This window comes from Aquarana catesbeiana, linkage group LG10 (assembly GCF_042186555.1).
Source record: "Aquarana catesbeiana isolate 2022-GZ linkage group LG10, ASM4218655v1, whole genome shotgun sequence".
NCBI classification, from domain to species: Eukaryota; Metazoa; Chordata; class Amphibia; order Anura; family Ranidae; genus Aquarana; species Aquarana catesbeiana.
This window is the reverse complement of record NC_133333.1, coordinates 171,647,692-171,674,341: the sequence shown is the minus strand read 5'-3', so window position 1 is coordinate 171,674,341 and position 26,650 is coordinate 171,647,692. Positions and strand designations below refer to the sequence as shown.

Below are 26,650 nucleotides of genomic sequence, written 5' to 3'. Positions count from 1 at the left end.
TATATATGTTGTGTTTTTTTAAAACAGTGTCCTTTTTTTCTGTTTTGTACTTTTCAAGATAATAAAATAGTGTTTTTTATATAATGAATTTGTTGTAGTCGTGCCTAAAAAGTCCAAAAGTCCCTCTTGTTCGTTTTTCACATACCTGATAGGACGTGGCACATTTTTATATGCTGTGTGTATCCACGGTGCCACTCCGTGTGATGATACACTTTTTTCTTCCACTGTGGGGATGGTGTTCTTTGGGTGATGTAATGTGTTGGGTTTGCGCCAGACATAGCATTTTCTTTGATTGCCAAAAAGTTAAATTTTAGTCTCACAAGACCAGAGTACCTTCCTTCATACATTTTGGGAGTTTCCCACGTGCCTTTTCGCAAAATCAAAACGTGCCATTTTGTTTTTTGCTGAAAGTAATGGCTTTCTTCTGGCCACTCTGCCATAAAACCCAACTCTATGGAGCGTACGGCTTATGTACTCCATACTCCATTATAATACTCCATTATATTAGATACTCCAGTCTCTGCTGTAGAACTCTGCAGGGTTACCTTAGGTCTCTGTGCTGCCTCTCTGATTAATGCCCTCCTTGCCCGGTCAGTAAGTTTTTGATGGTGATCCTAGGGATCGTCAAAGATTTGGATATTTTTTTATAACCTATCCCTGACTTGTACTTCTCAACAACATTGTCCCTTACTTGTTTGGAGAGTTCCATCATGGCAGTGTTTGGTTAGTGGTGCCTCTTGCTTAGGTGTTGCAGCCTCTGGGGCCTTTCAAAAAGGTGTGTATATGTAATGACAGATCATGTGACACTTAGATTGCACACAGGTGGACATCATTTCACTACTTATGTGACTTCTGAAGGTAATTGGTCGCATCAGAACTTTTTATGGGCTTCATAAAAAAGGGGGTGAATACATATGCACATGCCAATTATCAGTTTTTTTTATTTCTGAAGACTATTGTGTTCTGATCCATCACTTATAATTCAGATTAAAAAAAAACATTGAACTAAAGACTGTAATGTAACAAAATAGGTAAAAAGCCAAGGGGGTGAATACTTTTGCAAGGCACTGTGTGTATATATATATATATATATATATATATATATATATAAATGTTTTTATTTTGATACATATTTGAACCAGTTTAGTAATGATAAGCTCATTTGCTTTTTTTCCCTTTAATTGTCATCTTTAACCCTTTTGTTATCCGGTCCATACGTCGTACAGACGGGGGGATTTTACACACATTCCCAGTTGCTACAACCACCAGGATTGTGTGTAAAACTGACAACCAGGCTCCTGCCTGTCAGATGGAAGAATTCGAGCAGATATGCTGCCGCCCAAATTGCTTCCCCACACCTGTGGTAGCGCCCATGTGATAGTAAAAAATACATTTAAATAGTAAAAAAAAGTACAATAGTTCGTATGCAAACAAATTCAAGGTTTGACATGTTGGCTATCTTTTTACTCGGTGCAAACTCATCTTTTATATTTTACCAAACATTCTGTCATTTTATTGTGCTTGTGTTGCCGGAAATTAACTGTAGTGTATTTTTAACTGAAATTTTGTGTTTCATATTGCCTTTGCAGTAATATCATATGACATAAAAAAATTGGAGCTACTACTGTTTTATTCTCTAGGGTGTCTGATTTCAGACAATATATCATTTTTTTTTTGTTTATGTGATTTTTCAGGTCTAAAATGATTTTTTAAGCACGTGTAAAAAAAAAAAAAAAAAAAAAAAAGACAGAAATGCTCTGTCCGCAAAAGGGTTAAACCACAGTGAAGCAGCCACCCCCACTTTTTTTCTGGACACACCCATATTTTGCCAGTGTACACATAGCATGCCACATTCTTTCCCTTTTAAGAATTGTCCCTCTTTGTCAAGTTCAAATGTTGGAAGGTATGCATCCTGTCATATCACCCTATCCCCTAACAACCCCTCCACCACCTCTTCCCCATACACTGACCCTTCAGCATAGCCAGCATGCTTTCTCTTCCTGGTATACTCCCACCAGAGAGCTCATTACACGTTTGCTGTGCATATATTAACAATTATCCAGCCAGGATTGGGTGAACTGCAGTCCAGAGCAGTGGTGAGCACCCCCATTCTTGTAGAATGGACCGATCCGAGAAAAAGCTGTGATCAGATTGGAGGTGGCCGAGGTGTGCACACCTATTCAGACCTCTCCTTTGGCCCATTCCTGTGCAGATGTCACTCTCTGTGATGAGCTCTGTACAATTCCATAACATATGCTCATGTGATCTGTCTTACTGATCCAGGGTTGTCATCCTCCTCCTGAACCTTACTCCTCCTTCATCACTCTCCTATAATAAGTGGGCAGACAGGTCTGATCTCCTATCCTACATGGCCAGGCCCTACACTACACTATACTAATCTACGCTACACTACATTACACTAATTTACTCTACCCTAATCTGCTCCACCCTGCCCTAATCCTCTCCACCCTGCCGTAATTCACTCCACCCTGCCCTATAACCCAGCCCTAATCCACTCCACCCTGCCCTATAACCCAGCCCTAATCCACTCCACCCTGCCCTATAACCCAGCCCTAATCCACTCCACCCTGCCCTATAACCCAACCCTAATCCACTCCACCCTGCCCTATAACCCAGCCGTAATCTGCTCCACCCTGCCGTAATCCGCTCCAGCCTGTCGTAGATGACTCCACCCTGCAGTAGTCCGCTCCACCCTGCCATAGTCCACTCTACCCTGACCTATAACCTAGCCCAAATCCACCCTGCCTTAGTCCCCTCCACCCTGCCCTATAATCCTGCCCTAATCCACCCTGCCTTAACCCCCTCCACCCTGCCCTATAACCCAGCCCAAATCCACCCTGCCTTAATCCCCTCCACCCTGCCCTATAACCCTGCCCTAATCCACCCTGCCTTAATCCCCTCCACCCTGCCCTATAACCCTGCCCTAATCCACCCTGCCTTAATCCCCTCCACCCTGCCCTATAACGCAGCCCAAATCCACCCTGCCTTAATCCCCCCACCCTGCCCTATAAGCCAGCGCAAATCCACCCTGCCTTATTCCCCTCCACCCTGCCCTATAACTCAGCCCAAATCCACCCTGCCTTAATCCCCCCACCCTGCCCTATAAGCCAGCGCAAATCCACCCTGCCTTAATCCCCTCCACCCTGCCCTATAACCCAGTCCAAATCCACCCTGCCTTAATCCCCTCAACCCTGCCCAAATCCACCCTGCGCTAATCCCCTCCACCCTGCCTTAATCCTAATAAATATACATTTTTATAGATATAAGCAAATTCATTTCATTTGTGTTTTTTAGTTTTTTTTGTATTTTCTTTTGTTTTATGTACACTATACTATTATTGGCTCCTCCCTGCCCTAATCCACACACACTTATTTTTATAGATGTAAGCACACACACTTGTTGTTGTTTTTTTTAATAGTGTACACCAGGCATCACTAAATGGCAGGCCGAATGCAGACCCTGTCACATCCGGACCGCCGCGGTTCCACCATTTAGGAGCCAGTTGTTTATCGCCGCTGTCATCACTGCATGGCAGCCTTGGGGACAATGCTAGACAGAGGTCGGGAGACAAAGCATCTTTGGATGGTTGGCGGGGACTGCTGGAGTTACCATTTTAAGTGTCCCAGCAGGTGATTGTTTGTTAGGATGATGGGCGGTTCTAGCAACCAATCACCTGCTAGGACACTTGAAAAGTTAACTCCGTCAGTGCCTGTCCCTGCCCTCCATCCAAAGCTACTGTGTCTTCCGCTGTATAGAGCTGAGTGGGGCTGCGCTGTGAATGGGGGTATAGAGCTGAGGTGGGCTGCACTGTGATTGGGGGACAGAGCTGTGAGGTCGTCTGTAATGTGAATGGGAGCAGAGGACATTGCTGTGGGGGATGTGAAGGTGGAAGCAGAGGACATTACTGGGTGGGTTTATGTGAAGGGGACAGGGGACACTACTATTGGGGGGTGGGAGTGATGTGATGGGCAAAGAGAACACCACTGTCAAGGGAAAACTGTGGTGTAAAAATGAGATTGTGATTTCAAAAGGGGGCTGTGATGTGAATAATCTTAGTCATCGCACAAACAGGCGATTAGTTTGGACCTCGGCTGGAAGAACATTTTATGGATTGAATACCCCTGGTGTGCACTATAATATAATCCGCTCTACCCTGCCCTAATACGCACTGTTGTAACAAATATACATTTTTAAAAAGATAAGTAAATATACATTTTTATAGAGATCAGCAAATATACATTTTTTTTGCCACGCTTCATTCGCCTAGTGCCCCTCCGGGCCGCGCTCCATCAGCCTAGTGCCTCTACAGGTCACGCACCATCCACCTAGTGCCTCTGAGGGCCGAGCTCCATCCGCCTAGTGCCTCTACGGGCCGCGTTATATCCACCTAGTGCCTCTACGGGCCGCGCTCCATTCGCCTAGTGCCTCTACAGGCCTGGCTCCATCCACCTAATGCTTCTACGGACCTGGCTCTATCTGTCTAGTGCCTCTACAGGCCTGGCTCCATCCACCTATTGCCTCTACAGGCCCGGTTCCATCTGCATAGTGTCTCTTCGGGCCTGGCTCCATCCGCCTAATGCCTCTAAGGGCCTTGCTCCATCCGCCTAGTGCCCAGCCGGGCCTTGCTCCATCTGCCTAGTGCCCCGCCGGGCCTGGCTCCGTCCGCTTAGTGCCCCGCCGGGCCTTGGTCGATTTGCCTCGTGCCTCTTTGGGCCTGGCTCTGTCCACCTAATGCCCTGCCGGGCCAGCCTCCATCTGTCTCTACATGCCTGGCTCTACCTAGTGCCACTACGGGCCTGCGTCTATCTGCCTCGTGCCTCTACTGGCCTGGCTCCATTCGCCTAGTGCCCAGCCAGGCCTGGCTCTGTCCACCTAGTGCTCTGCCGGGCCTGGTTCCATCCACTTAGTGCCCCACTGGGCCTGGTTCCATCCACCTAGTGCCTCTACGGGCCTGGTTCCATCCACCTAGTGCCTCTATGGGCCTGGGTCCATCTGCCTCATGCCTCTATGGGCCTTGCACCATTTGCCTAGTTCCCAGCTGGGCTTGGCTCCATCCACCTAATGCCCCACTGGGCCTGGCTCCATCCGCCTAGTGCCTCTATGGGTCTACTTCCATCCGTGTAGTGCCTCTACGGGCCTGGCTCCATCTGCCAAGTGCCTCTATGGGCCTGGCTCCATCTGCCTAGTGCCTCTACGGGACTGACTCCATCCGCCTAGTGCTTCTACGGCCCTGGGTCCATCTGTCTAGTGCCTCTACGGGCCTGGGTCCATCTGCCTTATGCCTCTACAGGCCTGGCTCCATCCACCTAGTGCCCTGCAGGGCCTTGCTCCATCCACCTCGTGCCCCACTGGGCCTGGCTCCATTCACCTAGTGCCCCGCCAGGCCTGGCTTCATCCGCCTAGTGCCTCTACGGGCCTGGGTCCATCTGCCTCGTGCCTCTACAGGCCTGGCTCCATTTGCCTAGTTCCCAGCTGGGCTTGGCTCCATCCACCTAGTGCCCCACTGTGCCTGGCTCCATCCGCCTAGTGCCTCTACGGGCCTGGCTCCTTCCGCCTAGTGCTTCCACGGGCCTGGCTCCTTTGGCCTAGTGCCTGTACAGGCCTGGCTCCTTCCACCTAGTGCCTCTACGGACATGGCTCTATCCACCTAGTGCCTCTACGGGCTTGGCTCTTTCCGCCTAGTGCCTCTACGGGCCTGGCTCCTTCCGCCTAATGCCTCTATGGGCCTGGCTCCATCTGTCGTGTGCCTCTACGGGCCTGGGTCCATCTGCCTTGTGCCTCTACGGGCCTTGCACCGTCCACCTAGTGCCCCACCGTGCATGCTTCCATCTGCCTAGTGCCTCTATGGGCCTGGGTCCATCTGCCTCGTGCCTCTATGGGCCTGGCTCCATCTGCCTAGTGCCTCTACGGGCCTGGCTCCTTCCGCCTAGTGCCTCCACGGGCCTGGCTCCTTCTGCCTAGTGCCTGTACGGGCCTGGCTTCTTCCGCCTAGTGCCTCTATGGGCCTGGCTCCTTCCACCTAGTGCCTCTATGGGCCTGGCTCCTTCCGCCTAGTGCCTCCATGGGCCTGGCTCCTTCCGCCAAATGCCTCTACGGGCCTGGCTCCATCTGTCTTGTGCCTCTACGGGCCTGGGTCCATCTGCCTCGTGCCTCTACGGGCCTTGTACCGTCCACCTAGTGCCCCACCGTGCCTGCTTCCATCCGCCTAGTGCCTCTATGGACCTGGGTCCATCTGCCTCGTGCCTCTATGGGCCTGGCTCCTTCCGCCTAGTGCCTCTACGGGCCTGGCTCCTTCCGCCTAGTGCCTGTACGGGCCTGGCTTCTTCCGCCTAGTGCCTCTACGGGCCTGACTTCATCCGTCTACTGCCCCACTGTGCCTGGCTCCATCTGCCTAGTGCCTTTATGGGCCTTGCTCCATCCGTCTAGTGCCTCTACGGGCCTGGCTCCATCTGCCTAGTGCCTCTACGGGCCTGGCTCCATCTGCCTAGTGCCTCTACGGGCCTGGCTCCTTCCGCCTAGTGCCTCTACGGGCCTGGCTCCTTCCGCCTAGTGCCTCTACGGGCCTGGCTCCTTCCGCCTAGTGCCTCTACGGGCCTGGCTCCTTCCGCCTAGTGCCTCTACGGGCCTGGCTCCATCCATCTACTGCCCCACTGTGCCTGGCTCCATCTGCCTAGTGCCTCTATGGGCCTTGCTCCATCCGTCTAGTGCCTCTACGGGCCTGGCTCCATCTGCCTAGTGCATCTACGGGCATGGCTCCTTCTGCCTAGTGCCTCTACGGGCCTGGCTCCTTCTGCCTAGTGCCTCTATGGGCCTGGCTCCTTCTGCCTAGTGCCTCTACGGGCCTTGCTCCATCCGCCTTGTGTCTCTACGGGCCTTCCACCATCCACCTAGTGCCCCACTGTGCCTGCTTCCATCCGCCTAGTGCCTCTACGGGCCTGGGTCCATCTGCCTCGTGCCTCTACGGGCCTGGCTCCATCCGCCTAGTTCCCAGCTGGGTCTGTCTCTAATCACCTAGTGCCCTGCCAGGCCTGGCTCCATCCACCTAGTGCCTCTACGGGCCTGGCTCCATCCGCAAAGTGCCTCTATGGCCTGGCTCCATCCACCTAGTGCCCCACTGTGCCTGGCTCCATCCACCTAGTGCCTCTACGGGCCTGGCTCCTTCCGCCTAGTGCCTCTACGGGCCTGGATCCTTCCGCCTAGTGCCTCTACGGGCCTGGCTCCTTCTGCCTATTGCCTGTACGGGCCTGGCTTCTTCCGCCTAGTGCCTCTACGGGCCTGGCTCCTTCCACCTAGTGCCTCTATGGCCCTGGCTCCTTCCACCTAGTGCCTCTATGGGCCTGGCTCCTTCCACCTAGTGCCTCTATGGGCCTGGCTCCTTCCGCCTAGTGCCTCTATGGGCCTGGCTCCATCTGTCTTGTGCCTCTACGGGCCTGGCTCCATCTGTCTTGTGCCTCTACGGGCCTGGGTCCATCTGCCTCGTGCCTCTACGGGCCTTGTACTGTCCACCTAGTGCCCCACCGTGCCTGCTTCCATCCGCCTAGTGCCTCTATGGACCTGGGTCCATCTGCCTCGTGCCTCTATGGGCCTGGCTCCTTCCGCCTAGTGCCTCTATGGGCCTGGCTCCTTCCGCCTAGTGCCTCTACGGGCCTGGCTCCTTCTGCCTAGTGCCTCTACAGGCCTGGCTCCATCCGTCTACTGCCCCACTGTGCCTGGCTCCATCTGCCTAGTGCCTCTATGGGCCTTGCTCCATCCGTCTAGTGCCTCTACGGGCCTGGCTCCATCTGCCTAGTGCCTCTACGGGCCTGGCTCCATCTGCCTAGTGCCTCTACGGGCCTGGCTCCATCTGCCTAGTGCCTCTACGGGCCTGGCTCCATCTGCCTAGTGCCTCTACGGGCCTGGCTCCATCTGCCTAGTGCCTCTACGGGCCTGGCTCCATCTGCCTAGTGCCTCTACGGGCCTGGCTCCTTCCGCCTAGTGCCTCTACGGGCCTGGCTCCTTCCGCCTAGTGCCTCTACGGGCCTGGCTCCTTCCGCCTAGTGCCTCTATGGGCCTGGCTTCGTCCGCCTAGTGCCTCTACATGCCTGGCTCTGCCTAGTGCCTCTACCGGCCTTGCTCCATCTGCCTCATGCCTCTATGGGCCAGGAACTTTCCACCTTGTGCATCGCCGTGCACCGTCCACCTAGTGCCCCACCGTGCATGCTTCCATCTGCCTAGTGCCTCTATGGGCCTGGGTCCATCTGCCTAGTGCCTCTACTGGCCTGGCTCCATCTGCCTAGTGCCTCTACGGGCCTGGCTCCATCTGCCTAGTGCCTCTACAGGCCTGGCTCCTTCCGCCTAGTGCCTCCACGGGCCTGGCTCCTTCCGCCTAGTGCCTGTACGGGTCCTGGCTTCTTCCGCCTAGTGCCTCTATGGGCCTGGCTCCTTCCGCCTAGTGCCTCTACGGGCCTGGCTCCTTCCGCCTAATGCCTCTACGGGCCTGGCTCCATCTGTCTTGTGCCTCTACGGGCCTGGGTCCATCTGCCTCGTGCCTCTACGGGCCTTGTACCGTCCACCTAGTGCCCCACCGTGCCTGCTTCCATCCGCCTAGTGCCTCTACGGGCCTGGCTCCATCTGCCTAGTGCCTCTACGGGCCTGGCTCCATCTGCCTAGTGCCTCTACGGGCCTGGCTCCATCTGCCTAGTGCCTCTACGGGCCTGGCTCCATCTGCCTAGTGCCTCTACGGGCCTGGCTCCTTCCGCCTAGTGCCTCTACGGGCCTGGCTCCTTCCGCCTAGTGCCTCTACGGGCCTGGCTCCTTCCGCCTAGTGCCTCTATGGGCCTGGCTTCGTCCGCCTAGTGCCTCTACATGCCTGGCTCTGCCTAGTGCCTCTACCGGCCTTGCTCCATCTGCCTCATGCCTCTATGGGCCAGGAACTTTCCACCTTGTGCATCGCCGTGCACCGTCCACCTAGTGCCCCACCGTGCATGCTTCCATCTGCCTAGTGCCTCTATGGGCCTGGGTCCATCTGCCTAGTGCCTCTACTGGCCTGGCTCCATCTGCCTAGTGCCTCTACGGGCCTGGCTCCATCTGCCTAGTGCCTCTACAGGCCTGGCTCCTTCCGCCTAGTGCCTCCACGGGCCTGGCTCCTTCCGCCTAGTGCCTGTACGGGTCCTGGCTTCTTCCGCCTAGTGCCTCTATGGGCCTGGCTCCTTCCGCCTAGTGCCTCTACGGGCCTGGCTCCTTCCGCCTAATGCCTCTACGGGCCTGGCTCCATCTGTCTTGTGCCTCTACGGGCCTGGGTCCATCTGCCTCGTGCCTCTACGGGCCTTGTACCGTCCACCTAGTGCCCCACCGTGCCTGCTTCCATCCGCCTAGTGCCTCTATGGACCTGGGTCCATCTGCCTCGTGCCTCTATGGGCCTGGCTCCTTCCGCCTAGTGCCTCTACGGGCCTGGCTCCTTCCGCCTAGTGCCTCTACGGGCCTGGCTCCTTCCGCCTAGTGCCTCTACGGGCCTGGCTCCATCCGTCTACTGCCCCACTGTGCCTGGCTCCATCTGCCTAGTGCCTTTATGGGCCTTGCTCCATCCATCTAGTGCCTCTACGGGCCTGGCTCCATCTGCCTAGTGCCTCTACGGGCCTGGCTCCTTCCGCCTAGTGCCTCTACGGGCCTGGCTCCTTCCGCCTAGTGCCTCTACGGGCCTGGCTCCATCTGCCTAGTGCCTCTACGGGCCTGGCTCCTTCCGCCTAGTGCCTCTACGGGCCTGGCTCCTTCCGCCTAGTGCCTCTACGGGCCTGGCTCCTTCCGCCTAGTGCCTCTACGGGCCTGGCTCCTTCCGCCTAGTGCCTCTACGGGCCTGGCTCCTTCCGCCTAGTGCCTCTACGGGCCTGGCTCCTTCCGCCTAGTGCCTCTACGGGCCTGGCTCCATCCGTCTACTGCCCCACTGTGCCTGGCTCCATCTGCCTAGTGCCTCTATGGGCCTTGCTCCATCCGTCTAGTGCCTCTACGGGCCTGGCTCCATCTGCCTAGTGCATCTACTGGCCTGGCTCCATCTGCCTAGTGCCTCTACGGGCCTGGCTCCTTCTGCCTAGTGCCTCTATGGGCCTGGCTCCTTCTGCCTAGTGCCTCTACGGGCCTTGCTCCATCCGCCTTGTGTCTCTACGGGCCTTCCACCATCCACCTAGTGCCCCACTGTGCCTGCTTCCATCCGCCTAGTGCCTCTACGGGCCTGGGTCCACCTGCCTCGTGCCTCTATGGGCCTGGCTCCATCCGCCTAGTTCCCAGCTGGGTCTGTCTCTAATCACCTAGTGCCCTGCCAGGCCTGGCTCCATCCACCTAGTGCCTCTACGGGCCTGGCTCCATCCGCAAAGTGCCTCTATGGCCTGGCTCCATCCACCTAGTGCCCCACTGTGCCTGGCTCCATCCACCTAGTGCCTCTACGGGCCTGGCTCCTTCCGCCTAGTGCCTCTATGGGCCTGGATCCTTCCGCCTAGTGCCTCTACGGGCCTGGCTCCTTCTGCCTATTGCCTGTACGGGCCTGGCTTCTTCCACCTAGTGCCTCTACGGGCCTGGCTCCTTCCACCTAGTGCCTCTATGGCCCTGGCTCCTTCCACCTAGTGCCTCTATGGGCCTGGCTCCTTCCACCTAGTGCCTCTATGGGCCTGGCTCCTTCCGCCTAGTGCCTCTATGGGCCTGGCTCCATCTGTCTTGTGCCTCTACGGGCCTGGCTCCATCTGTCTTGTGCCTCTACGGGCCTGGGTCCATCTGCCTCGTGCCTCTACGGGCCTTGTACCGTCCACCTAGTGCCCCACCGTGCCTGCTTCCATCCGCCTAGTGCCTCTATGGACCTGGGTCCATCTGCCTCGTGCCTCTATGGGCCTGGCTCCTTCCGCCTAGTGCCTCTATGGGCCTGGCTCCTTCCGCCTAGTGCCTCTACGGGCCTGGCTCCTTCTGCCTAGTGCCTCTACAGGCCTGGCTCCATCCATCTACTGCCCCACTGTGCCTGGCTCCATCTGCCTAGTGCCTCTATGGGCCTTGCTCCATCCGTCTAGTGCCTCTACGGGCCTGGCTCCATCTGCCTAGTGCCTCTACGGGCCTGGCTCCATCTGCCTAGTGCCTCTACGGGCCTGGCTCCATCTGCCTAGTGCCTCTACGGGCCTGGCTCCATCTGCCTAGTGCCTCTACGGGCCTGGCTCCTTCCGCCTAGTGCCTCTATGGGCCTGGCTTCGTCCGCCTAGTGCCTCTTCATGCCTGGCTCTGCCTAGTGCCTCTACCGGCCTTGCTCCATCTGCCTCATGCCTCTATGGGCCAGGAACTTTCCACCTTGTGCATCGCCGTGCACCGTCCACCTAGTGCCCCACCGTGCATGCTTCCATCTGCCTAGTGCCTCTATGGGCCTGGGTCCATCTGCCTAGTGCCTCTACTGGCCTGGCTCCATCTGCCTAGTGCCTCTACGGGCCTGGCTCCATCTGCCTAGTGCCTCTACAGGCCTGGCTCCTTCCGCCTAGTGCCTGTACGGGCCTGGCTCCTTCTGCCTAGTGCCTGTACGGGCCTGGCTTCTTCCGCCTAGTGCCTCTATGGGCCTGGCTCCTTCCGCCTAGTGCCTCTACGGGCCTGGCTCCTTCCGCCTAATGCCTCTACGGGCCTGGCTCCATCTGTCTTGTGCCTCTACGGGCCTGGGTCCATCTGCCTCATGCCTCTACGGGCCTTGTACCGTCCACCTAGTGCCCCACCGTGCCTGCTTCCATCCGCCTAGTGCCTCTATGGACCTGGGTCCATCTGCCTCGTGCCTCTATGGGCCTGGCTCCTTCCGCCTAGTGCCTCTACGGGCCTGGCTCCTTCCGCCTAGTGCCTCTACGGGCCTGGCTCCTTCCGCCTAGTGCCTCTACGGGCCTGGCTCCATCCGTCTACTGCCCCACTGTGCCTGGCTCCATCTGCCTAGTGCCTTTATGGGCCTTGCTCCATCCATCTAGTGCCTCTACGGGCCTGGCTCCATCTGCCTAGTGCCTCTACGGGCCTGGCTCCTTCCGCCTAGTGCCTCTACGGGCCTGGCTCCTTCTGCCTAGTGCCTCTACGGGCCTGGCTCCTTCCGCCTAGTGCCTCTACGGGCCTGGCTCCTTCCGCCTAGTGCCTCTACGGGCCTGGCTCCTTCCGCCTAGTGCCTCTACGGGCCTGGCTCCTTCCGCCTAGTGCCTCTACGGGCCTGGCTCCTTCCGCCTAGTGCCTCTACGGGCCTGGCTCCTTCCGCCTAGTGCCTCTACGGGCCTGGCTCCTTCCGCCTAGTGCCTCTACGGGCCTGGCTCCATCCGTCTACTGCCCCACTGTGCCTGGCTCCATCTGCCTAGCGCTTCTATGGGCCTTGCTCCATCCGTCTAGTGCCTCTACGGGCCTGGCTCCATCCGTCTAGTGCCTCTACGGGCCTGGCTCCATCTGCCTAGTGCCTCTACGGGCCTGGCTCCATCTGCCTAGTGCCTCTACGGGCCTGGTTCCATCTGCCTAGTGCCTCTACGGGCCTGGCTCCATCTGTCTAGTGCCTCTACGGGCCTGGCTCCTTCCGCCTAGTGCCTCTACGGGCCTGGCTTCGTCCGCCTAGTGCCTCTACATGCCTGGCTCTGCCTAGTGCCTCTACGGGCCTGGGTCTATCTGCCTCATGCCTCTACTGCCCTGCCTCCATTCGCTAGTGCCCAGCCGGCCTGGCTCCATCCGCCTAGTGCTCCACCGGGCCTGGCTCCATCCACTTAGTGCCTCTATGGGCCTTGCTCCATCTGCCTCGTGTCTCTATGGGCCTGGAACTTTCCACCTTGTGCATCGCCGTGCCTGCTTCCATCCGCCTAGTGCCTCTATGTTCCTGGCTCCATCCGCCTAGTGCTTCTATGGGCCTGGGTCCATCTGCCTCATGCCTCTATGGGTCTGGCTCCATTCGCCTAGTTCCCAGCTGGGCCTGGCTCCATCCACCTAGTGCCCCGCGGGCCTGGCTCCATCCACCTAGTGCCCCGCCGGGCCTGGCTCCATCCACCTAGTGCCCCGCCGAGCCTGGTTCCATCCACCTAGTGCCCCACCGGGCCTGGCTCCATCCGCCTAGTGCCCTGACGGGCCTGGTTCCACCCGCCTAGTGCCCCTCCGGGCCTGACTCCATATTTTTTATGCATATAAGAACAATATACATTTTATCCATATTAAAAAAAATAGTATTTTTTAGTTTTTTTTTTTTTTTTTTTAACAACACTACTTTTCACTATCCTGCTGTAAACGTGAAACAAAAAAAAAGGTGTTACACATAGAGGACAGCACGGTTATGACCAAATTCATCAATTTCATATACTATTTGAAGGTTGATGAAGTCTTCTAGAGTTAGGGTGGCTATCTCCCAGAACTCGATCCTCCGGGGCGCTCTTCTGTTTCCATCCTGTGGAGGAAAAAAAACAAGTACAGCTCTGCAAAGGGGGCATGTATTGCTTTGCACCCTCCATGTTCCGATGCAGGTCGAGTGAAATAGGTGGGAGCAGGGTCGAGTTGTATTGTCCTCTCCCACATCCATTTCACTCAAACAGATGGAACAGGTGGGCACCTCCTGATACTCCCTGGCTGGTGGTCTAGCTGGTGCAGGCTGGTCCTCAGCAACGATGCGGTCCCTTGGAGATCGACTTCTATTGGGCCTGGCATTCTCTCGCTGCTGTCGAAGAGCTGCTTGTGTTCGGTGAGCAATGGGTGAATCCATGCCTGTAATAACAATGGCAGAGACTTCAGCATTTCTGTCATGTAACCCTTTCTATCACAATTTTAAACTTAAATGACAAGGGCAAGTGTCTTATTTCTAACAGATTTTAAGTGAGTCAAATAGGAGATAATTTAACTACTTCAGCCTCCGCCATGTACCCATACATCGCCAGATTGAAGTGTTTATACCTGCAGCTACAGGCATCATCCCAGTATCCATTCTTTTTAGCCAACAATGCTCTTTAATGTAAAAGGGATCCTAGAGGCTACTTTAGTGATAACTAATTAGCCGCTGGATCGCTTTTACAGACAGCGGTAGAGGCAACCCCCCACTCTGCCGTAGTCTTCCCGGATTCTCCTGTCCCACCCGGGAGCCCAGGACTGAAGCCAACAGTTTTGCCAGCTGACCATATAGATGACTGAGGGTAGGAGCATCCCCAGATCTCTCCATAAAGAAGATCTGTCACTCTTCTGGCTATCACAAGGGATATTGTTCAGTCCTTGTGATAGCCATAAACGTGAACATAAAAACTAAGAAGTGTAAAAATTAAGAAAATCAAAAATAAATAATTATTAACATAGAAAAATAATTGCAAGCGCCCCTGTCCCCCCATGCTCATGCACTAAGGCAAACGCATACGTAGGTCACACACACATATGTAAATGGTATTGCCACCACACATCACACATGAGAGGTATCGCCACAAATGTTATAGAGAGCAATAATGTTAGCACCAGACCTCCTGTGTAACTGTGTACTGTGTACCCTGCACAGTTGCACCTACAGTATAGCTACCTGAAGCCAGGTGCTTGTGTAGGCTCTTGATGTATTTCCAGTTACTGTACTGTGTACCCTGCACAGTTGCACCTACAGTATAGCTACCTAAAGCCAGGTGCTTGTGTAGGCTCTTGACGTATTTCCAGTTAGTGTACTGTGTACCCTGCACAGTTGCACCTACAGTATAGCTACCTGAAGCCAGGTGCTTGTGTGGGCTCTTGACCTATTTCCAGTTACTGTACTGTGTACCCTGCACAGTTGCACCTACAGTATAACTACCTGAAGCCAGGTGCTTGTGTAGCCTCTTGACGTATTTCCAGTTAGTGTACTGTGTACCCTGCACAGTTGCACCTACAGTATAACTACCTGAAGCCAGGTGCTTGTGTAGGCTCTTGACGTATTTCCAGTTACTGTACTGTGTACCCTGCACAGTTGCACCTACAGTATAACTACCTGAAGCCAGGTGCTTGTGTAGCCTCTTGATGTATTTCCAGTTAGTGTACTGTGTACCCTGGACAGTTGCACCTAGAGTATAACTACCTGAAGCCAGGTGCTTGTGTAGGATCTTGACGTATTTCCAGTTACTGTACTGTGTACCCTGCACAGTTGCACCTACAGTATAGCTACCTGAAGACAAGTGCAGGTGTTCTCATACTAATAATACTACAGGCAGGCAGTTAATTCTGCTAGCTGCAGTATAATCGGTATACAGTGGGGCAAAAAAGTATTTAGTCAGCCACCAATTGTGCAAGTTCTCCCACTTAAAAAGATGAGAGAGGCCTGTAATTGTCATCATAGGTATACCTCAACTATGAGAGACAAAATGTGGAAACAAATCCAGACAATCACATTGTCTGATTTTTGAAAGAATTTATTTGCAAATTATGGTGGAAAATAAAGTATTTGGTCAATATCAAAAGTTCATCTCAATACTTTGTTATATATCCTTTGTTGGCAATGACAGAGGTCAAGCGTTTTCTGTAAGTCTTCACAAGGTTGTCACACACTGTTGCTGGTATGTTGGCCGATGCCTCCATGCAGATCTCCTATAGAGCAGTGATGTTTTGTGACTGTCGCTGGGCAACGCAGACTTTCAACTCCCTCCAAAGGTTTTCTATGGGGTTAAGATCTGGAGACTGGCTAGGCCCCTCCAGGACCTTGAAATGCTTCTTACGAAGCCACTCCTTTGTTGCCGGGGCGGTGTGTTTGGGATCATTGTCATGCTGAAAGACCCAGCTACGTTTCATCTTCAATGCCCTTGCTGATGGGAGGAGGTTTGCACTCAAAATCTCACGATACATGGCCCCATTCATTCTTTCATGTACACGGATCAGTCGTCCTGTTCCCTTTGCAGAGAAACAGCCCCCAAGCATGATGTTGCCACCCCCATGCTTCACAGTAGGTATGGTGTTCTTTGGTTGCAACTCAGCATTCTCTCTCCTCCAAACACAACGAGTTGTGTTTCTACCAAACAGTTCTACTTTGGTTTCATCTGACCATATGACATTCTCCCAATCCTCTTCTGGATCATCCAAATGCTCTCTAGTTCGCTCCCAGCCATCCATATGCCCAGCGGTTGAATGCTAGCTTGGCAAAATTGCTAGCAATTCAACTGCTACCTTTTCAGTTGGTAGACTCTGCCCCCTTCCGTGAGTTTGTGGAATGTGCGGTTCCTTAGTGGCAGGTTCCCAAACAGCACTTTTTCTCACGGAAGGCGATTCCAGCTCTCTACCGGCATGTGGAAGGCAATGTCTTGGCCTCGCTGGACAGGGCGGTCAGCGGTAAGGTGCATATTACCGCTGACTCATGGTTCAGCAGGCATGGACAGGGACGTTACCTAAGTTTCACGGCAAAATGGGTGACTCTGCTGGCAGCTGGGAAGGATGCAGGACAAGGTGCAGTAGTGTTGGAGGTTGTTCCGCCACCTCGCCTCCAAAATGCCACTACTGGGGATTCTGACACACCTCTCTCCTCCACCCCCTCCTCTTCTTCTTCCTCCATGGCCTCTTCCTGTGCTTTGCCCTCGGAACCAGCGGTGCTCCGTAGGCATTCAAGGGGCTACGCAAGTACGCAGGCCAAAAGATGCCATACGGTGCTTGAGCTGGTGTGCTTGGGGGACAGGAGCCACACTGGGGCAGAGATTCTGTCAGCTCTGCAGGGGCAGATTCAGAGGTGGTTGACACCACGCCAACTTAAGCCAGGAATGGTGGTTTGCGACAATGGCATCAACCTCCTCTCCGCCCTCTGACAGGGACAACTGACCCATGTGCCCTGTTTGGCTCACGTCCTTAACTTGGTGGTGCAGCGGTTCTTGGGCAGGTACCCGGCTTACAGGATGTCCTGAGGCAGGCCAGGAAAGTCTATGTGCATTTCCGCCAGTCATATAATGCCAGGGTTTGGCTGGCAGACCTCCAAAAGGAGTTTAACCTGCCCAAGAACCGCCTAATCTGTGACATGCCCACCAGGTGGAACTCAACGTTGGCCATGCTGCAGCGGCTGCACATGCAGCAGAGGGCCATCAATGAGTACCTGTGTGACTATGGCACCAGGACAGGGTCAGGGGAGCTTGTTTTTTTTTCCCCACACCAGTGGGCCATGATCAGGGATGCATGCACTGTCCTGTCACCATTTGAGGAGGCCACGAGGATGGTGAGCAGTGACAGTGCATGCATCAGTGACACTGTCCCCCTTGTCCACCTGTTGGAGCACACGCTGCGTGGAATAATGGACAGGGCACTTGAGGCAGAACAGAGGCGGGAAGAGGAGGACTTCCTTAGCTCTCAAGGCCCCCTTTATCCAGACAGTGTTCCTGCGTGCCCGCCGATCACACAGGAAGAGGAGGAGGAGGATTGTGTCAGCATGGAGGTGGAGCCTGGTAGTCAACATCAGCAGCAGTCTTTAAGGGATCATTTACAGTCCCAAGAAACCCATGGACTTGTACGTGGCTGGGAGGAGGTAGCTGCGGATCATGTCGTCCTTAGTGACCCAGAGGACTCCAGACCGAATGCCTCAGCAAACCTATGCTGCATGGCCTCCCTGATCCTGCAAAGCCTGCGGAAGGATCCTTGTATTCGTGGTATCAAGGAGAGGGATCGTTACTGGCTGGCAACCCTCCTTGATCCACATTACAAGAGTAAGATTGCAGACCTTATCTTGCCGTCGCAGAGGGAGCAGAGGATGAAACATTTTTGGGGGGCCTTGCAGAAAGGTCTGTTCAATGCGTTCCCAGAGACTGGGAGGTTACAAACTCCTGTTCCTGGACAACGTGTTGCCGAGGCTTCGGTCGGCCAAAGAAGGAGTGGTGGAGAAGGTGGCCGTCTGACCGATGCGTTCAGACAATTTTTTAGTCCGCAGCCCCAAGGTATGATCAGTTCCAGCAACCATCGCCAGCGTCTGTTTTATATGGTGCAGGAATACCTAGGGGCAAGATCTGACTTGGACACCTTTCCCACCGAAAATTCTCTGGGTTACTGGGTCTTGAGGATGGATCACTAGCCAGAGTTTTCACAGTATGCAATTGAGCTACTGGCCTGTCCTGCATCCACCGTTTGTTTGGAGCGCACATTCAGTGCTGCTGGAGGCTTTGTAACCGATCACAGGGTGCGCCTGTCCACCGACTTAGTCGATCAACTGACCTTTATAAAAATTAATCAGTCTTGGATCACCACCAGATACCAAGCACCTGATGCTGATGTAACCGAATAAATTTTTTTGAAATGTCAGATCCCTTCAAGACTGCCTATGCTGATGCTGAGTGACTATCCTGTTATGCTGAGTGACTATCCTCTTCCTCCTCAATGATCCTGTTGATAGCTTGTAAGAATATTTTTGTTTCTGGGCGCCGCCACCAGTGGCTAAGGCCCAATTTTCCAGCCCCTGTTTTACAGGGGCGTGTAATTACAATTTTTGATGCAATTCTTTGCAGCAGGGCTCGTTCCTGCGCTCCAACTAGAGTATCTGTGAGGGGTTGCAGTGTTGTGGCACCAGCACCAGTGCCTAAGGCCCAATTTTTCTGTCCCTGTTCAACAATGTTCAATGTAATTACAATTCTTGATCTAATATTTCACAGCAGGGCCCTGTGAGGGCTTACAGTGTTGTGGCAACACCAACACCGAAGGCCACAATTTCTGCAGAGTATATAGGGCAGGCCCTTACTTTCAAACATCCAACTTACAAACAACTCCTACTTGCAAACGGAAGGAGACAACAGGAAGTGAGATGAAATCTACCCCTAGGAAGGGAAATTCTCTCCTGTAAGAGTTAATATGGGAAAAATGTGTCTCCTTTCCACTGATGCTTTATCACCAATTCTTGTTTCACTAAAAACCCCAAATTTTCTAAAAACATTTGTCATTGGGACAGAAAGTGAAGTGAAATCTTCTGAAGAGGAGCACAGACAGTAAAACAAATGTCACAGGGGTGATAACCCTTCCCTATGTTTCCCAAAAAGCTTAAAAATAGATTTTTTGGCTGGAGCTACACTTTAAAAATGTACCAGTTCAAAATTACAAACAGATTCTACTTAACAACAAACCTACAGTCCTTGTCTTGTTTGCACCGCCGGTATACTGCTGTTCAGAGGATATAGGGCCTGGGGGCCCCACTCCTTTCCTTTTTTTAATTTGGGTGCGGGGTTCCCCTTAATATCCATACAAGACCCAAAGGGCCTGGTAATGGACTGGGGGGGTACCCATGCTGTTTGTCTCACTGATTTTCATCCATATTGTCAGGACCCGACATTACATTAAAGCCGCAAGCAGTTTTAACCACTTGCCGACCGCCGCACGACGATGTACGTCCAAACTTTGAAGGGGTATATCGTTGTAATGGCAGCAGCTAGCTGCCATAACCCCGGTATCCTCGTTTTCGTGCGGCGGCCGGCTTTCAGATAAAAGTGGTCCCTGCGGCGGATTCGCCGCCAGATCACTTTTATCGGTGGCGGGAGAGGGGCCCCCCCTCCCGCCGCGATCCGGTGCCCTCCGGCGCTTACCGGAGCCGTCGGTAGCGGCGGAGGCGATCGCATCCGTCCTGTGCCTGGAGACGAGTGAGGCTAAGATGGAGCTCACTCGTCTCCAGGACACTGCTGGGCGGAAGCGACGTCAAAACGCCACTTCCGTCCACGCCTCTTAAAGGCACATTTTTTTCAAATGTCATTTTTTTAAATGACTTTTTTTTTTTTTTTATTGCATTTTAGTGTAAATATGAGATCTGAGGTCTTTTTGATCCCAGATCTCATATTTAAGAGGTCCTGTCATGCTTTTTTCTATTACAATGGATGTTTACATTCCTTGTAATAGGAATAAAAGTGACAATTTAAAAAAAAAAAAAAAACAGTGTAAAAATAAATAAAATAATGTAAAATAAATAATAAAATTCTTTAAAAAAAAAAAAAAAAAAACCCTGTCCCGACGAGCTCGTGCGCAGAAGCGAACGCATACGCGAGTAGCGCCCGCATATGAAAACGGTGGTCAAACCACACATGTGAGGTATCGCTGCGACTGCTTGAGCGAGAGCAATAATTCTAGCCCTAGACCTCCTCTGTACCTCAAAATATGCAACCTGTAGAATTTTTTAAACGTCGCCTATGGAGATTTTTGAGGGTAAAAGTTTGACGCCATTCCACGAGCGGGCGCAATTTAGAAGCGTGACATGTTGGGTATCAATTTACTTGGAGTAATATTATATTTCACAATATAAAAAAAAATTGGGCTAACTTTTACTGTTGTCTTATTTTTTTATTCAAAAAAGTGAATTTTTTCCCAAAGAAGAGCGCTTTTAAGACCGCTGCGCAAATACAGTGCAAAAAAAAAAAAGTATTGCAACGACCGCCATTTTATTCTCTAGGGTGTTAGAAGAAAAACCATATATAATGTTTGGGGGCTCTAAGTAATTTTCTAGCGAAAAAAAACAGTTTTAAACATGTAAACACCTTAAATCCAAAACGAGGCTGGTCCTTAAGTGGTTAAATGACTTTTATTCCTTTAAAAATATAATTTTGTGCAGGGACTGTTCTAAGCACGGGAAACACGCTCCACTTTACAGGCATACTATAGACACCCCCCAGGTACGATATTTAAAGGAATATTTCACTTTTTTTTTTTTCACTTTAAGCATCATTAAAATCACTGCTCCCGAAAAAACGTCCTTTTTTAAAACTTTTTTTTGCATTGATACATGTCCCCTGGGGCAGGACCAGGGTCCCCAAACCCTTTTTAGGACAATACCATGCAAATTAGCCTTTAAAATGAGCACTTTTGATTTCGAACGTTCGAGTCCCATAAACTTCAATGGGGTTCTAACGTTCGTGTGATTTTCGATCCGTTCGCAGGTTCTGGTGCGAACCGAACCGGGGGGTGTTCGGCTCATCCCTATTTGACATGTGTTCATAAAAAACTACTTGTGTCCAGGTGGATTATACTGTACCTTGTTTTTTTTTCAGGACAGCTTACAGTAGGTGGAAAATGTTAAAGGATAATTTTTATGATCATGATAAATGATTTTTATTATGATCAAAGGGAAAACTAGTCCAAAAAAGTAGAAAAAATAATAATTCTTTAACCACTTCGTATCCGGGCCAATTGTGACACTTCGCTCCTACATGTAAAAATCTACTTTTTTGTGCTAGAAAATTACTTAGAACCCCCAAACATTATATATATTTTTTAGCAGAGGCCCTATAGAATAAAATGATGGGTGTTGTCATTTTTTATGTCACACGGTATTTGTGCAACAGTTTTTCAAACGCATTTTTGGGGGGGGAAATAATAAAATAATAATAATACATTTAAAAAAAAAACCCACAATATTTACTCCAATTTGTTTGTATCATGTGAAAGATGAAGTAAATAGATACCTAATATGTTACACTTTAAAATTCTCCATATGCAACGCTTTTACAGGTTACCAGTTTAGAGTTACACAGGAGGTCTGGTGCTAGAATTTTTGCTCTCACACTGATGTTTGCGACTATACCTCACATGTGTGGAACGATCACCGTTTACATATGCGTTCGCATTTGTGCGTAAGCACAGTGGGATGGGAGTGCTTTCATTTTTTTTTTCTTTCATTATTATTATTTATTTTATACAAACTTTTTTTTTTTTTTTTTACACTTAGAGCTCAGGAAAGGCAGCAGAGGGAGGGGGGTGCCCTTCCACCACCCACAGAAGTGATTGAGAGGCTATTTAGCCACTCAAATCACTTTTGCCACAAACAGAATCGCTGGCTGAAAAAACCCATACTGGAATGAGGTCTGTAGGTTCAGACATCATCCTGGTATAACTACTTCAACCTGAGGACTTCCATGGATGTCCTACAGGCACGAAGTAATTAAATTTAGCTGTATATTTTAGGATATTACAATGTATCACCGCCAAAAAAACCTGCACAAAAAAAATTCTCCTGTTCCTGATGATCGCAGCGATACCACATATGTGTGTGATTTGTTTTTTGTGCCCATAATAGAGCCAAGAAACAATAGTATGTATTGTAAGAACACATATATGGAGCACCCAGGTTTAAAGCCCACTTCCTGGGTGCCTCATACATGCGGTCATGAAGGGGTTAATATGGTACAATTGTCATACCTGTTGGGTTACGTGGTGGTATTTCACGATTGTTGCGCCGTGGACGCCGCGGCATCTTGATGGTACTAGATGGTATCACAGGTGAATGAAGGTTTACCTAAAAATAAATACTGTTAATACTAATAATAATATACAACACTATAAAAATAAAGAAATGTAGAAAAATTGTAGTTTATGGTGGTAATCGCTGGAGTCTGGCTTCAGAGATGCTTCTCAGTCGAGATCCTCTTCACCGTTTGCCTGTCAGGACCCCTAGAGGAGTCCCAAACATCTGCACCTGTGCAGAGATCAACTGATAACCAATCACAGCACTGGCCTTCTCACACTAGCTGCCCCGATCCTTTGCCTGAAATATACTGGCTCACACAACACAGTACCCAAATGAAATTGAGCTTATTCCATTGTTATTAAACAAATAAAGCTTTATTATGGTATTTAATAAACACTGGGTTTGATCATTTCATAATATAAAGGAACTGTAACAGTTGCTCTGGTATCAGGCAGTGATAAGGACAGACTGGGGATCCTTTGTGGGGTCCAGAGGGCTGTAGGGGAACCAGGAAGTGGGTTATGAATGGAATTGGGCTGAATGTTGATCCAGTCAGTACATATATCTATGTTCTGTGTGTAGTACTGTGTATGGAGGGGACCCGGGTCACTACTGTCAGCAGGCAGGCTTGGCTTTCATTTTGTGCGGTGACTGAGCCCTTCCATGTCTGAGAGAGGGCTGAGCGTCACTGGTAACCATACCAACGGTGTATACACTTCATCCCTGTGTGTACTACATAACCCTGTGTGTATATAGAGCCCCCTAAAACATACATACCTACCTGTATACTATGTGTATAGAGCACCCACATGTCTACCTTCCTGTATACTGTATATATAAAACCTACTCCTGTATACCTACCTGTATCCTGTGTGTATAGAGCCTACTGATGTATACCTACCTGTATACTGTGTATAATTAGAGCCTACTCATATATACCTAACTGTATACTGTGTATATTGAGCCTACGCATATATACTGTACCTACCTGTATAATCTATAACTGATAATTGCGCGGTCAGTGTAACACTGTACCCAAATAAAATGAATGTCCTTTTTTCCCACAAATAGAGCTTCCTTTTGTTGGTGGTATTTGATCTCCTCTGCATTTTTAATTTTATTTTTTTGCACTATAAACAAAAAAAATACTGACAATTAAAAAATATATATATATTTTTTAGATTCTGCTATAAAACATATTCTATAAAAAAAAATTGAAAAAATTTAAAATTTCTTCATAAATGTAGGCCAATATGTATTCTGCTACATATTTTTGTTAAAAAAAATCCCAATAAACGTATATTGATTGGTTTGTGCAAAAGTTATATCATTTACAAACTATAGGACATTTTTATTTATTTTTTTACTAGTAATGGTGGTGATCAGTGACGTATAGTGGACTGTGATGTTGCGCCGGACATTCTGATGCTAACTGACATTTTTTGGGGACCAGTGACACTAATACTGTGATCAGTGCTAAAAATATGCACCATCACTGTACTAATGTCACTGGCTGGGAAGGTGTTAACATCAGGGGTGATCAAAGGGTTAACTGTGTGCCTCACCAGTGTTTATGTGACCTGTGTGAGGTGCTTTTACTAGGGGAAGAGATGGAATGTAGCAGGGACACAAATGCCATCCCTTCCCCCTGTCAGAACGGCAATCTGCCTTGTTTACATAGGCAGATCAGAGTTCTGTCTCTCTGCCAGACGATCAGCTGGCGGACATCTAGTACCTTGCACCCGCCAATTGACTTCCACTGTGTATAATGAAGCGAGCTGTTGTATTTATTCATGATCCGGCACACAGCTGCCACCTGTAGCAATAAAGCTGGTATAGGGCAGTCCGGAAGCGGTTAAAGGAGAAGTCCAGCCTGGGCTCATTCGGTCTGATGCGGCATCCACCTAGGTAAGTATGAATATCGGATAAAAAAAATTCCATACTTCTCTTTTAATATTCTAAGTAAATTCACTCATCTATACATGTCTCCATGCTTTATTTTGTTGAGAAATCACTTTGAAAAAACATCCCCAGCATTTTTAGCAATGACCATCTTGAGTAAGGGCAAATGATTCATGTAGCAGTTACTTCCTTAAATCCATCTGCCCTTGCATGCAGGCAGGAGTGTGTGCTTAGCTGATAAAGCCTCTCCTTCCCTCCTCCAGATGAAAGAAGAAAATAGCCATGAAGATTCCTGGGAAGTATGACATCATTTTAGCCTGGGCCAGAAACCAGGAAGCAACTGAAGAAATGTAAAAAAAAAAAAGATTAAAAAAAGTAAATATGATATATCTTCTTATGTATTTACTCATGCTAGCAGAATAAACACCCCTTTTCACCCCTTTCAGGCCTTTTTTGCGATAGAAATAGCCTCTAAATGGCACCTGAAAACCGCCTCCCATTCATTTCAGTGTGTGTTTTCACACTGGGGCGGTGCGTTTGGGGGACATTAGGAAATGTCCTGCAAGCAGCATCTTTGGGGCGGTGTGGGAGTGCTTTATACAGCGATCCCAAAACGCCCTGCCCATTGAAATGAATGGGCAGCACTTTCAAACTGCCTGAAAAGCGATTCGGGAACGCCGCAACACGGGCATTTTTAACCCATTTTTTGGGGTTAAAAGCACCCCGCTAGTGGCCGAAAAGTGCCACTAAAACAAGCGGCACTTTAGCGCTAAGGCGGCCGCGGCCCCAGTGTGAAAGGGGTCTAGTGTATTTATCTTTGATTGACAAAACCTGCTCACCATCATCCCATATAAGAGAGTGGAGAGACTGGCAATCTTATATGAGAACACAGTGCACCTGGCACTATGATATGGCAATAACAGAACACATCACGGTGTAATGCAGATTTTATTGTATGTACGCATTGGACTGTAAATCTATCCATTTTTTCCTTTCTATTTTTAGTTTGAAGATTAGTTCAAAACTTTGTTGTGTTTTTTTTATTGCTCACTTTGTCACATTTATGACTTATTCCAGTTCCAGCTACCACAGCACCAGTATGCTGTCATCGACATGCTAATTCATGTTTTTTTTAATTCTTTATTTATTCCAGATATGCCAGGAAGTAAAGACATAAAACTGGTCACAAGTTAGACTGACTACAGATTGTTTCACAATTGAAAACAAGATCAACATTCATGAGAGGTCCTCCCCCGAAACAAGGTGGTAGAGAAGTGACTTTCCAGGTAATTTCAGCAAATAGAGAGGAAGCACCAGCAAACACAGACATGTATATGAATTGTGTCATAACACTTGACCACTATTAGGAGACGCTAATGAAATTACATTGCATTCCTTATTTTAGATGTCATTATATTATATTTTTGTGTTTCTGTGATACTTTATGCAATGCAGGCAGATCATGGTTGGTGCGAGGTGCTGGCAGGGAGCTGTACATAGATCCTGAAAGCACACCCTCCCTCGGTACTCTTCCTAACAACCCTCAGCCCTAATGCAAGCAGTGTGTTGGCTCTTGAAAGGAGTTAAGCAGGCCATACATGGTCGAATTTCAAACTAATTTTCTTTTCAAAATCAGAAAGTTTGTGTTTTTTTTGTGATCCGATGATGCCACCATTGAGTTTCGAAATTCGGCCGACCAAGCCTTCAATTTCACCTCATGTTGCTAGAAAAAAGAATTTTCGTGGGCGGGAATTTTCTTTCCTCTCCGTAAATTTTCTTTTCTTATTACATTTCTCACACGATTCTCCCATCATTTATTAGAAAATCTTCGTTTTTCAAAAAATTTCCAACATGTCCGATTCCTCAAATTTGATCGCCGCACGAAAATCGGCCGTTGTTGCAGCCCACTAATGGTGCGAAATTCGTACAAAAATTCTTTCGAAATTTGAACCGTGTATGGCCGGCATTATGCAAAAATGCCTTGATGCACAGATGGCAATCTGGAGGAGTGGGTCTTCCTAGGCAGGCTTTAACCACCTCAATACAGTGCACTTACACCTCTTCCTGCCCAGGCCAATTTTCAGCTTTCACCGCTCTCACACTTTGAATGACAATTACTCAGTCATGCAACATTGTACCCATATGAAATTTGCGTCCTTTTTTTCACACAAATAGAGCTTTCTTTTGGTGGTATTTAATAACTAGTGGGTTTTATTTTTTGTGCTATAAATAAAAAAGTCTGTAAATTTTGTAAAAAAAATGCCTTTTTCTTTGTTTCTGTCATAAAATTTTGCAAATGAGTAATTTTTCTTCATAAATTTTGGCCAAAATTTATACTGCTACATATCTTCGGTAAAAATAACCCAAATAAGTGTAAATTATTTGGTCTTTGTGAAAGTTATAGAGTCTACAAACTATGGTGCCAATCACTGAAAATTGATCACATCTGACAACAAATTACACCCCAAAATACATTCTGCTACTTTTCCTGAGTATGGCGATACCACATGTGTGAGACTTTTACACAGCCTGGCCACATACAAAGGCCCAACATTGAAGTAGCATCTTCAGGCGTTCTACGAGCATAAATGACACATCTCATTTCTCAACCACCTATTACAT

At 50.0% G+C, this 26,650-nt stretch overlaps 1 long non-coding RNA gene across 1 annotated transcript in view; it reads left to right on the top strand.

Annotated features, from left to right (window-relative positions):
• Positions 1 to 26,650, top strand: part of LOC141111037 (uncharacterized) — a 130,254-nt gene that overhangs the window by 66,635 nt on the left and 36,969 nt on the right. The window contains exons 4-5 of the long non-coding RNA XR_012236365.1: positions 24,292 to 24,403; positions 25,182 to 25,314. This is a non-coding gene — a long non-coding RNA (uncharacterized lncRNA). The remainder of the gene's footprint in view (positions 1 to 24,291; positions 24,404 to 25,181; positions 25,315 to 26,650) is intronic.